A 12,340-nucleotide genomic window follows, 5' to 3' on the forward strand; every position below is an offset into this window, starting at 1 on the left:
CCTAGAGCTGCAAGGCACAAAGTGCTGCCTTCTTTCCTTAAGGGCAGATGGCCCCTAAAGCATCTTGCTTCCAGCTCGTTGGGAATCTAAGAAACAACTCGCTCTGCACAGTGCTCTAACAGCCTACCGGGAACATCTCTTACAAAGGCCTGTGAAACGCAGTTTCTTTGCGGGCCTGATCTGGCTGAAGTAGAACTTCTGCTCTGGGTGTGCTACATTGCCCTAGAGCTGCAAGGCACAAAGTGCTGCCTTCTTTCCAAAGGGTGAGAAGGGCCCCAAAGCATCTTGCTTCCGGCTCTTTGGGAAGCTAAGAAACAACTCGCTCTGCACAGTGCTCTAACAGCCTACCGGGAACGTCTCTTACAAAGGACTGTGAAACGCAGTTTCTTTGCAGGACTGACCTGGCAGAAGTAGAACATCTGCTCTGGGTGTGCTACATTGCCCTAGACCTGCAAGACACAAAGTGCTGCCTTCTTTCCAAAGGGGCAGATGAGTCTCAAAGCATTTTGCTTCCAGCTCTTTGGGAAGCTAAGAAACAACTCGCTCTGCACAGTGCTCTAACAGCCTACCGGGAACATCTCTTACAAAGGCCTGTGAAACGCAGTTTCTTTGCGGGCCTGATCTGGCTGAAGTAGAACTTCTGCTCTGGGTGTGCTACATTGCCCTAGAGCTGCAAGGCAGAAAGTGCTGCGTTCTTTCCATAGGGGCAGATGGGCCCCAAAGCATCTTTTTTTGTTTGTTTGTTTGTTTGTTTATTAATCTTATGACGGATTACAAGCTTGTGAAATTTCAGTTGTACATTTTTGTTAGTCATGTTGTGGGAACACCACTTCCCCCTCCGTGCCCTCCCCCCACCCCCCCTTTTCCCTGGTAACCACCGATCAGATCTCCTTCTCAATATACTAATTTCCACCTATGAGTGGAGTCATATAGAGTTCGTCTTTCTCTGACTGACTTATTTCGCTTAACATAATGCCCTCGAGGTCCATCCACATTGTTGTGAAGGGGCCACTTTCGTCTTTTTTTATGGCTGAGTAGTATTCCATTGTGTATATATACCACATCTTCTTTATCCAATCATCAGTTTCTGGGCATGTAGGCTGGTTCCACGTCTTGGCTATTGTAAATAATGCTGCGATGAACATAGGTGTGCAACGGACTCTTGAGATATCTGATATCAGGTTCTTAGGATAGATACCCAGTAATGGGATGGCTGGGTCATAGGGTATTTCTATTTTTAACTTTTTGAGAAATCTCCATACTGTTTTCCATAGTGGCTGTACCAGTTTGCATTCCCACCAACAGTGTATGAGGGTTCCTCTTTCTCCACAACCTCTGCAACATTTGTCGTTCTTGGTTTTGGATGTTTTTGCCAATCTAACGGGGGTAAGGTGATATCTTAGTGTAGTTTTGATTTGCATTTCCCTGATGATTAGCGATGATGAACATCTTTTCATGTGTCTATTGGCCATGTTCATATCTTCTTTGGAGAAATGTCTGTTCATGTCCTCTGCCCATTTTTTGATCGGGTTGTTTGTTTTTTTGTTGTTAAGCAGTGTGAGTTCTTTGTACCTATTCTCCTCAAACTGTTCCAGAAAATTGAGAAAGATGGAGAACTCCCTAACACATTCTATGAAGCCAACATCACTCTGATCCCCAAACCTGACAAGGACAAGACAAAGAAGGAGAACTACAGGCCGATATCACTGATGAACATAGATGCAAAAATCCTCAACCAAATTTTGGCAAACCGATTACAGCAATACATCAAAAAGATTATACACCATGATCAAGTGGGATTTATACCAGGGACACAGGGATGGTTCAACACCCGCAAGTCAATCAACGTGATACACTACATCAACAAAATGAAAAACAAAAACCACATGATCATCTCAATAGACGCAGAGAAAGCATTCGACAAGATCCAACACCCATTTATGATAAAAACCCTCAGTAAAACGGGTATAGAAGGAAAGTACCTCAACATAATAAAGGCCATATATGATAGACCCACAGCCAACATCATACTCAATGGACAAAAGCTGAAAGCCATCCCTCTGAGGACAGGAACAAGACAAGGGTGCCCACTTTCACCACTCCTATTCAACATAGTACTGGAGGTGCTGGCCAGAGCAATTCGGCAGGAAAAAAAAGTGAAAGGAATCCAAATCGGTAACGAAGAAGTAAAACTCGCGTTGTTTGCAGATGACATGATCTTATACATAGAAAACCCCAAAGAATCCACAGAAAAACTATTAGAAATAATCAACAACTACAGCAAAGTAGCAGGGTATAAAATTAACGGGCCCCAAAGCATCTTGCTTCCGGCTCTCTGGGAAGCTAAGAAACAACTCGCTCTGCACAGTGCTCTAACAGCCTACCGGGAACATCTGTTACAAAGGCCTGTGAAACGCAGTTTCTTTGCATGCCAGATCTGGCTGAAGTAGAACTTCTGCTCGGGGTGTGCTACATTGCCCTAGAGCTGCAAGGCACAAAGTGCTGCCTTCTTTCCAAAGGGTGAGAAGGGCCCCAAAGCATCTTGCTTCCAGCTCTCTGGGAAGCTAAGAAATAAGTCGCTCTGCACAGTGCTCTAACAGCCTACAGGGAACATCTCTTACAAAGGCCTGTGAAACGCAGTTTCTTTGCAGGTCTGATCTAGCTGAAGTAGAACTTCTGCTCTGGGTGTGCTACATTGCCCTAGAGCTGCAAGGCACAAAGTGCTGCCTTCTTTCCTTAAGGGCAGATGGCCCTTAAAGCATCTTGCTTCCGGCTCGTTGGGAATCTAAGAAACAACTCGCTCTGCACAGTGCTCTAACAGCCTACAGGGAACATCTCTTACAAAGGCCTGTGAAACGCAGTTTCTTTGCGGTCCTGATCTGGCTGAAGTAGAACTTCTGTTCGGGGTGTGCTGCATTGCCCTAGAGCTGCAAGGCACAAAGTGCTGCCTTCTTTCCTTAAGGGCAGATGGCCCCTAAAGCATCTTGCTTCCAGCTCTTTGGGAAGCTAAGAAACAACTCGCTCTGCACAGTGCTCTAACAGCCTACAGGGAACATCTCTTACAAAGGCCTGTGAAACGCAGTTTCTTTGCAGGTCTGATCTAGCTGAAGTAGAACTTCTGCTCTGGGTGTGCTACATTGCCCTAGAGCTGCAAGGCACAAAGTGCTGCCTTCTATCCAAAGGGTGAGAAGGGCCCCAAAGCATCTTGCTTCCAGCTCTCTGGGAAGCTAAGAAATAAGTCGCTCTGCACAGTGCTCTTACAGCCTACCGGCAACATCTCTTACAAAGGCCTGTGAAACGAAGTTTCTTTGCAGTCCTGACCTGGCAGAAGTAGAACATCTGCTCTGGGTGTGCTACATTGCCCTAGAGCTGCAAGGCACAAAGTGCTGCCTTCTTTCCTTAAGGGCAGATGGCCCCTAAAGCATCTTGCTTCCAGCTCGTTGGGAATCTGAGAAACAACTCGCTCTGCACAGTGCTCTAACAGCCTACCGGGAACATCTCTTACAAAGGCCTGTGAAACGCAGTTTCTTTGCGGGCCTGATCTGGCTGAAGTAGAACTTCTGCTCTGGGTGTGCTACATTGCCCTAGAGCTGCAAGGCACAAAGTGCTGCCTTTTTTCCAAAGGGTGAGAAGGGCCCCAAAGCATCTTGCTTCCAGCTCTTTGGGAAGCTAAGAAACAAGTCGCTCTGCACAGTGCTCTAACAGCCTACCGGGAACATCTCTTACAAAGGCCTGTGAAACGCAGTTTCTTTGCGGGCCTGATCTGGCTGAAGTAGAACTTCTGCTCTGGGTGTGCTACATTGCCCTAGAGCTGCAAGGCAGAAAGTGCTGCGTTCTTTCCATAGGGGCAGATGGGCCCCAAAGCATCTTTTTTTTTTGTTTGTTTGTTTGTTTATTAATCTTATGACGGATTACAAGCTTGTGAAATTTCAGTTGTACATTTTTGTTAGTCATGTTGTGGGAACACCACTTCCCCCTCCCTGCCCTCCCCCCTCCCCCCCTTTTCCGTGGTAACCACCGATCAGATCTCCTTCTCAATATACTAATTTTCACCTATGAGTGGAGTCATATAGAGTTCGTCTTTCTCTGACTGACTTATTTCGCTTAACATAATGCCCTCGAGGTCCATCCACATTGTTGTGAAGGGGCCACTTTCGTCTTTTTTTATGGCTGAGTAGTATTCCATTGTGTATATATACCACATCTTCTTTATCCAATCATCAGTTTCTGGGCATGTAGGCTGGTTCCACGTCTTGGCTATTGTAAATAATGCTGCGATGAACATAGGGGTGCAACGGACTCTTGAGATATCTGATATCAGGTTCTTAGGATAGATACCCAGTAATGGGATGGCTGGGTCATAGGGTATTTCTATTTTTAACTTTTTGAGAAATCTCCATACTGTTTTCCATAGTGGCTGTACCAGTTTGCATTCCCACCAACAGTGTATGAGGGTTCCTCTTTCTCCACAACCTCTGCAACATTTGTCGTTCTTGGTTTTGGATGTTTTTGCCAATCTAACGGGGGTAAGGTGATATCTTAGTGTAGTTTTGATTTGCATTTCCCTGATGATTAGCGATGATGAACATCTTTTCATGTGTCTATTGGCCATGTTCATATCTTCTTTGGAGAAATGTCTGTTCATGTCCTCTGCCCATTTTTTGATCGGGTTGTTTGTTTTTTTGTTGTTAAGCAGTGTGAGTTCTTTGTACCTATTCTCCTCAAACTGTTCCAGAAAATTGAGAAAGATGGAGAACTCCCTAACACATTCTATGAAGCCAACATCACTCTGATCCCCAAACCTGACAAGGACAACACAAAGAAGGAGAACTACAGGCCGATATCACTGATGAACATAGATGCAAAAATCCTCAACCAAATTTTGGCAAACCGATTACAGCAATACATCAAAAAGATTATACACCATGATCAAGTGGGATTTATACCAGGGACACAGGGATGGTTCAACACCCGCAAGTCAATCAACGTGATACACTACATCAACAAAATGAAAAACAAAAACCACATGATCATCTCAATAGATGCAGAGAAAGCATTCGACAAGATCCAACACCCATTTATGATAAAAACCCTCAGTAAAACGGGTATAGAAGGAAAGTACCTCAACATAATAAAGGCCATATATGATAGACCCACAGCCAACATCATACTCAATGGACAAAAGCTGAAAGCCATCCCTCTGAGGACAGGAACAAGACAAGGGTGCCCACTTTCACCACTCCTATTCAACATAGTACTGAAGGTGCTGGCCAGAGCAATTCGGCAGGAAAAAAAAATGAAAGGAATCCAAATAGGTAACGAAGAAGTAAAACTCGCGTTGTTTGCAGACGACATGATCTTATACATAGAAAACCCCAAAGAATCCACAGAAAAACTATTAGAAATAATCAACAACTACAGCAAAGTAGCATGGTATAAAATTAACGGGCCCCAAAGCATCTTGCTTCCAGCTCTTTGGGAAGCTAAGAAACAACTCGCTCTGCACAGTGCTCTAACAGAATACCGGGAACATCTCTTACAAAGGCCTGTGAAACGAAGTTTCTTTGCAGGCCTGACCTGGCAGAAGTAGAACAACTGCTCTGGGTGTGCTACATTGCCCTAGAGATGCAAGGCACAAAGTGCTGCCTTCTTTCCTTAAGGGCAGATGGCCCCTAAAGCATCTTGCTTCCAGCTCCTTGGGAAGCTAAGAAACAACTCGCTCTGCACAGTGCTCTAACAGCCTACCGGGAACATCTCTTACAAAGGCCTGTGAAACGCAGTTTCTTTGCATGCCAGATCTGGCTGAAGTAGAACTTCTGCTCGGGGTGTGCTACATTGCCCTAGAGCTGCAAGGCACAAAGTGCTGCCTTCTTTCCAAAGGGTGAGAAGGGCCCCAAAGCATCTTGCTTCCAGCTCTCTGGGAAGCTAAGAAATAAGTCGCTCTGCACAGTGCTCTAACAGCCTACCGGGAACATCTCTTACAAAGGCCTGTGAAACGCAGTTTCTTTGCAGGTCTGATCTAGCTGAAGTAGAACTTCTGCTCTGGGTGTGCTACATTGCCCTAGAGCTGCAAGGCACAAAGTGCTGCCTTCTTTCCAAAGGGTGAGAAGGGCCCAAAAGCATCTTGCTTCCGGCTGTTTGGGAAGCTGAGAAACAACTCGCTCTGCACAGTGCTCTAACAGCCTACCGGGAACATCTCTTAAAAAGGCCTGTGAAACGCAGTTTCTTTGCAGGTCTGATCTAGCTGAAGTAGAACTTCTGCTCTGGGTGTGCTACATTGCCCTAGACCTGCAAGGCACAAAGTGCTGCCTTCTTTCCAAAGGGGCAGATGAGTCTCAAAGCATTTTGCTTCCAGCTCTTTGGGAAGCTAAGAAACAACTCGCTCTGCACAGTGCTCTAACAGCCTACCGGGAACATCTCTTACAAAGGCCTGTGAAACGCAGTTTCTTTGCGGGCCTGATCTGGCTGAAGTAGAACTTCTGCTCTGGGTGTGCTACATTGCCCTAGAGCTGCAAGGCAGAAAGTGCTGCGTTCTTTCCATAGGGGCAGATGGGCCCCAAAGCATCTTTTTTTGTTTGTTTGTTTGTTTGTTTATTAATCTTATGACGGATTACAAGCTTGTGAAATTTCAGTTGTACATTTTTGTTAGTCATGTTGTGGGAACACCACTTCCCCCTCCGTGCCCTCCCCCCACCCCCCCTTTTCCCTGGTAACCACCGATCAGATCTCCTTCTCAATATACTAATTTCCACCTATGAGTGGAGTCATATAGAGTTCGTCTTTCTCTGACTGACTTATTTCGCTTAACATAATGCCCTCGAGGTCCATCCACATTGTTGTGAAGGGGCCACTTTCGTCTTTTTTTATGGCTGAGTAGTATTCCATTGTGTATATATACCACATCTTCTTTATCCAATCATCAGTTTCTGGGCATGTAGGCTGGTTCCACGTCTTGGCTATTGTAAATAATGCTGCGATGAACATAGGGGTGCAACGGACTCTTGAGATATCTGATATCAGGTTCTTAGGATAGATACCCAGTAATGGGATGGCTGGGTCATAGGGTATTTCTATTTTTAACTTTTTGAGAAATCTCCATACTGTTTTCCATAGTGGCTGTACCAGTTTGCATTCCCACCAACAGTGTATGAGGGTTCCTCTTTCTCCACAACCTCTGCAACATTTGTCGTTCTTGGTTTTGGATGTTTTTGCCAATCTAACGGGGGTAAGGTGATATCTTAGTGTAGTTTTGATTTGCATTTCCCTGATGATTAGCGATGATGAACATCTTTTCATGTGTCTATTGGCCATGTTCATATCTTCTTTGGAGAAATGTCTGTTCATGTCCTCTGCCCATTTTTTGATCGGGTTGTTTGTTTTTTTGTTGTTAAGCAGTGTGAGTTCTTTGTACCTATTCTCCTCAAACTGTTCCAGAAAATTGAGAAAGATGGAGAACTCCCTAACACATTCTATGAAGCCAACATCACTCTGATCCCCAAACCTGACAAGGACAACACAAAGAAGGAGAACTACAGGCCGATATCACTGATGAACATAGATGCAAAAATCCTCAACCAAATTTTGGCAAACCGATTACAGCAATACATCAAAAAGATTATACACCATGATCAAGTGGGATTTATACCAGGGACACAGGGATGGTTCAACACCCGCAAGTCAATCAACGTGATACACTACATCAACAAAATGAAAAACAAAAACCACAGGATCATCTCAATAGACGCAGAGAAAGCATTCGACAAGATCCAACACCCATTTATGATAAAAACCCTCAGTAAAACGGGTATAGAAGGAAAGTACCTCAACATAATAAAGGCCATATATGATAGACCCACAGCCAACATCATACTCAATGGACAAAAGCTGAAAGCCATCCCTCTGAGGACAGGAACAAGACAAGGGTGCCCACTTTCACCACTCCTATTCAACATAGTACTGGAGGTGCTGGCCAGAGCAATTCGGCAGGAAAAAAAAATGAAAGGAATCCAAATCGGTAACGAAGAAGTAAAACTCGCGTTGTTTGCAGACGACATGATCTTATACATAGAAAACCCCAAAGAATCCACAGAAAAACTATTAGAAATAATCAACAACTACAGCAAAGTAGCAGGGTATAAAATTAACGGGCCCCAAAGCATCTTGCTTCCGGCTCTCTGGGAAGCTAAGAAACAACTCGCTCTGCACAGTGCTCTAACAGCCTACCGGGAACATCTGTTACAAAGGCCTGTGAAAGGCAGTTTCTTTGCATGCCAGATCTGGCTGAAGTAGAACTTCTGCTCGGGGTGTGCTACATTGCCCTAGAGCTGCAAGGCACAAAGTGCTGCCTTCTTTCCAAAGGGTGAGAAGGGCCCCAAAGCATCTTGCTTCCAGCTCTTTGGGAAGCTAAGAAACAAGTCGCTCTGCACAGTGCTCTAACAGCCTACCGGGAACATCTCTTACAAAGGCCTGTGAAACGAAGTTTCTTTGCAGGCCTGACCTGGCAGAAGTAGAACATCTGCTCTGGGTGTGCTACATTGGCCTAGAGCTGCAAGGCACAAAGTGCTGCCTTCTTTCCTTAAGGGCAGATGGCCCCTAAAGCATCTTGCTTCCAGCTCGTTGGGAATCTAAGAAACAACTCGCTCTGCACAGTGCTCTAACAGCCTACCGGGAACATCTCTTACAAAGGCCTGTGAAACGCAGTTTCTTTGCGGGCCTGATCTGGCTGAAGTAGAACTTCTGCTCTGGGTGTGCTACATTGCCCTAGAGCTGCAAGGCACAAAGTGCTGCCTTCTTTCCAAAGGGTGAGAAGGGCCCCAAAGCATCTTGCTTCCGGCTCTTTGGGAAGCTAAGAAACAACTCGCTCTGCACAGTGCTCTAACAGCCTACCGGGAACGTCTCTTACAAAGGACTGTGAAACGCAGTTTCTTTGCAGGACTGACCTGGCAGAAGTAGAACATCTGCTCTGGGTGTGCTACATTGCCCTAGACCTGCAAGACACAAAGTGCTGCCTTCTTTCCAAAGGGGCAGATGAGTCTCAAAGCATTTTGCTTCCAGCTCTTTGGGAAGCTAAGAAACAACTCGCTCTGCACAGTGCTCTAACAGCCTACCGGGAACATCTCTTACAAAGGCCTGTGAAACGCAGTTTCTTTGCGGGCCTGATCTGGCTGAAGTAGAACTTCTGCTCTGGGTGTGCTACATTGCCCTAGAGCTGCAAGGCAGAAAGTGCTGCGTTCTTTCCATAGGGGCAGATGGGCCCCAAAGCATCTTTTTTTGTTTGTTTGTTTGTTTGTTTATTAATCTTATGACGGATTACAAGCTTGTGAAATTTCAGTTGTACATTTTTGTTAGTCATGTTGTGGGAACACCACTTCCCCCTCCGTGCCCTCCCCCCACCCCCCCTTTTCCCTGGTAACCACCGATCAGATCTCCTTCTCAATATACTAATTTCCACCTATGAGTGGAGTCATATAGAGTTCGTCTTTCTCTGACTGACTTATTTCGCTTAACATAATGCCCTCGAGGTCCATCCACATTGTTGTGAAGGGGCCACTTTCGTCTTTTTTTATGGCTGAGTAGTATTCCATTGTGTATATATACCACATCTTCTTTATCCAATCATCAGTTTCTGGGCATGTAGGCTGGTTCCACGTCTTGGCTATTGTAAATAATGCTGCGATGAACATAGGTGTGCAACGGACTCTTGAGATATCTGATATCAGGTTCTTAGGATAGATACCCAGTAATGGGATGGCTGGGTCATAGGGTATTTCTATTTTTAACTTTTTGAGAAATCTCCATACTGTTTTCCATAGTGGCTGTACCAGTTTGCATTCCCACCAACAGTGTATGAGGGTTCCTCTTTCTCCACAACCTCTGCAACATTTGTCGTTCTTGGTTTTGGATGTTTTTGCCAATCTAACGGGGGTAAGGTGATATCTTAGTGTAGTTTTGATTTGCATTTCCCTGATGATTAGCGATGATGAACATCTTTTCATGTGTCTATTGGCCATGTTCATATCTTCTTTGGAGAAATGTCTGTTCATGTCCTCTGCCCATTTTTTGATCGGGTTGTTTGTTTTTTTGTTGTTAAGCAGTGTGAGTTCTTTGTACCTATTCTCCTCAAACTGTTCCAGAAAATTGAGAAAGATGGAGAACTCCCTAACACATTCTATGAAGCCAACATCACTCTGATCCCCAAACCTGACAAGGACAAGACAAAGAAGGAGAACTACAGGCCGATATCACTGATGAACATAGATGCAAAAATCCTCAACCAAATTTTGGCAAACCGATTACAGCAATACATCAAAAAGATTATACACCATGATCAAGTGGGATTTATACCAGGGACACAGGGATGGTTCAACACCCGCAAGTCAATCAACGTGATACACTACATCAACAAAATGAAAAACAAAAACCACATGATCATCTCAATAGACGCAGAGAAAGCATTCGACAAGATCCAACACCCATTTATGATAAAAACCCTCAGTAAAACGGGTATAGAAGGAAAGTACCTCAACATAATAAAGGCCATATATGATAGACCCACAGCCAACATCATACTCAATGGACAAAAGCTGAAAGCCATCCCTCTGAGGACAGGAACAAGACAAGGGTGCCCACTTTCACCACTCCTATTCAACATAGTACTGGAGGTGCTGGCCAGAGCAATTCGGCAGGAAAAAAAAGTGAAAGGAATCCAAATCGGTAACGAAGAAGTAAAACTCGCGTTGTTTGCAGATGACATGATCTTATACATAGAAAACCCCAAAGAATCCACAGAAAAACTATTAGAAATAATCAACAACTACAGCAAAGTAGCAGGGTATAAAATTAACGGGCCCCAAAGCATCTTGCTTCCGGCTCTCTGGGAAGCTAAGAAACAACTCGCTCTGCACAGTGCTCTAACAGCCTACCGGGAACATCTGTTACAAAGGCCTGTGAAACGCAGTTTCTTTGCATGCCAGATCTGGCTGAAGTAGAACTTCTGCTCGGGGTGTGCTACATTGCCCTAGAGCTGCAAGGCACAAAGTGCTGCCTTCTTTCCAAAGGGTGAGAAGGGCCCCAAAGCATCTTGCTTCCAGCTCTCTGGGAAGCTAAGAAATAAGTCGCTCTGCACAGTGCTCTAACAGCCTACAGGGAACATCTCTTACAAAGGCCTGTGAAACGCAGTTTCTTTGCAGGTCTGATCTAGCTGAAGTAGAACTTCTGCTCTGGGTGTGCTACATTGCCCTAGAGCTGCAAGGCACAAAGTGCTGCCTTCTTTCCTTAAGGGCAGATGGCCCTTAAAGCATCTTGCTTCCGGCTCGTTGGGAATCTAAGAAACAACTCGCTCTGCACAGTGCTCTAACAGCCTACAGGGAACATCTCTTACAAAGGCCTGTGAAACGCAGTTTCTTTGCGGTCCTGATCTGGCTGAAGTAGAACTTCTGTTCGGGGTGTGCTGCATTGCCCTAGAGCTGCAAGGCACAAAGTGCTGCCTTCTTTCCTTAAGGGCAGATGGCCCCTAAAGCATCTTGCTTCCAGCTCTTTGGGAAGCTAAGAAACAACTCGCTCTGCACAGTGCTCTAACAGCCTACAGGGAACATCTCTTACAAAGGCCTGTGAAACGCAGTTTCTTTGCAGGTCTGATCTAGCTGAAGTAGAACTTCTGCTCTGGGTGTGCTACATTGCCCTAGAGCTGCAAGGCACAAAGTGCTGCCTTCTATCCAAAGGGTGAGAAGGGCCCCAAAGCATCTTGCTTCCAGCTCTCTGGGAAGCTAAGAAATAAGTCGCTCTGCACAGTGCTCTTACAGCCTACCGGCAACATCTCTTACAAAGGCCTGTGAAACGAAGTTTCTTTGCAGTCCTGACCTGGCAGAAGTAGAACATCTGCTCTGGGTGTGCTACATTGCCCTAGAGCTGCAAGGCACAAAGTGCTGCCTTCTTTCCTTAAGGGCAGATGGCCCCTAAAGCATCTTGCTTCCAGCTCGTTGGGAATCTGAGAAACAACTCGCTCTGCACAGTGCTCTAACAGCCTACCGGGAACATCTCTTACAAAGGCCTGTGAAACGCAGTTTCTTTGCGGGCCTGATCTGGCTGAAGTAGAACTTCTGCTCTGGGTGTGCTACATTGCCCTAGAGCTGCAAGGCACAAAGTGCTGCCTTTTTTCCAAAGGGTGAGAAGGGCCCCAAAGCATCTTGCTTCCAGCTCTTTGGGAAGCTAAGAAACAAGTCGCTCTGCACAGTGCTCTAACAGCCTACCGGGAACATCTCTTACAAAGGCCTGTGAAACGCAGTTTCTTTGCGGGCCTGATCTGGCTGAAGTAGAACTTCTGCTCTGGGTGTGCTACATT

The sequence above is a fragment of the Equus asinus genome, chromosome 1 (assembly GCF_041296235.1).
Source record: "Equus asinus isolate D_3611 breed Donkey chromosome 1, EquAss-T2T_v2, whole genome shotgun sequence".
Taxonomy (NCBI): domain Eukaryota; kingdom Metazoa; phylum Chordata; class Mammalia; order Perissodactyla; family Equidae; genus Equus; species Equus asinus.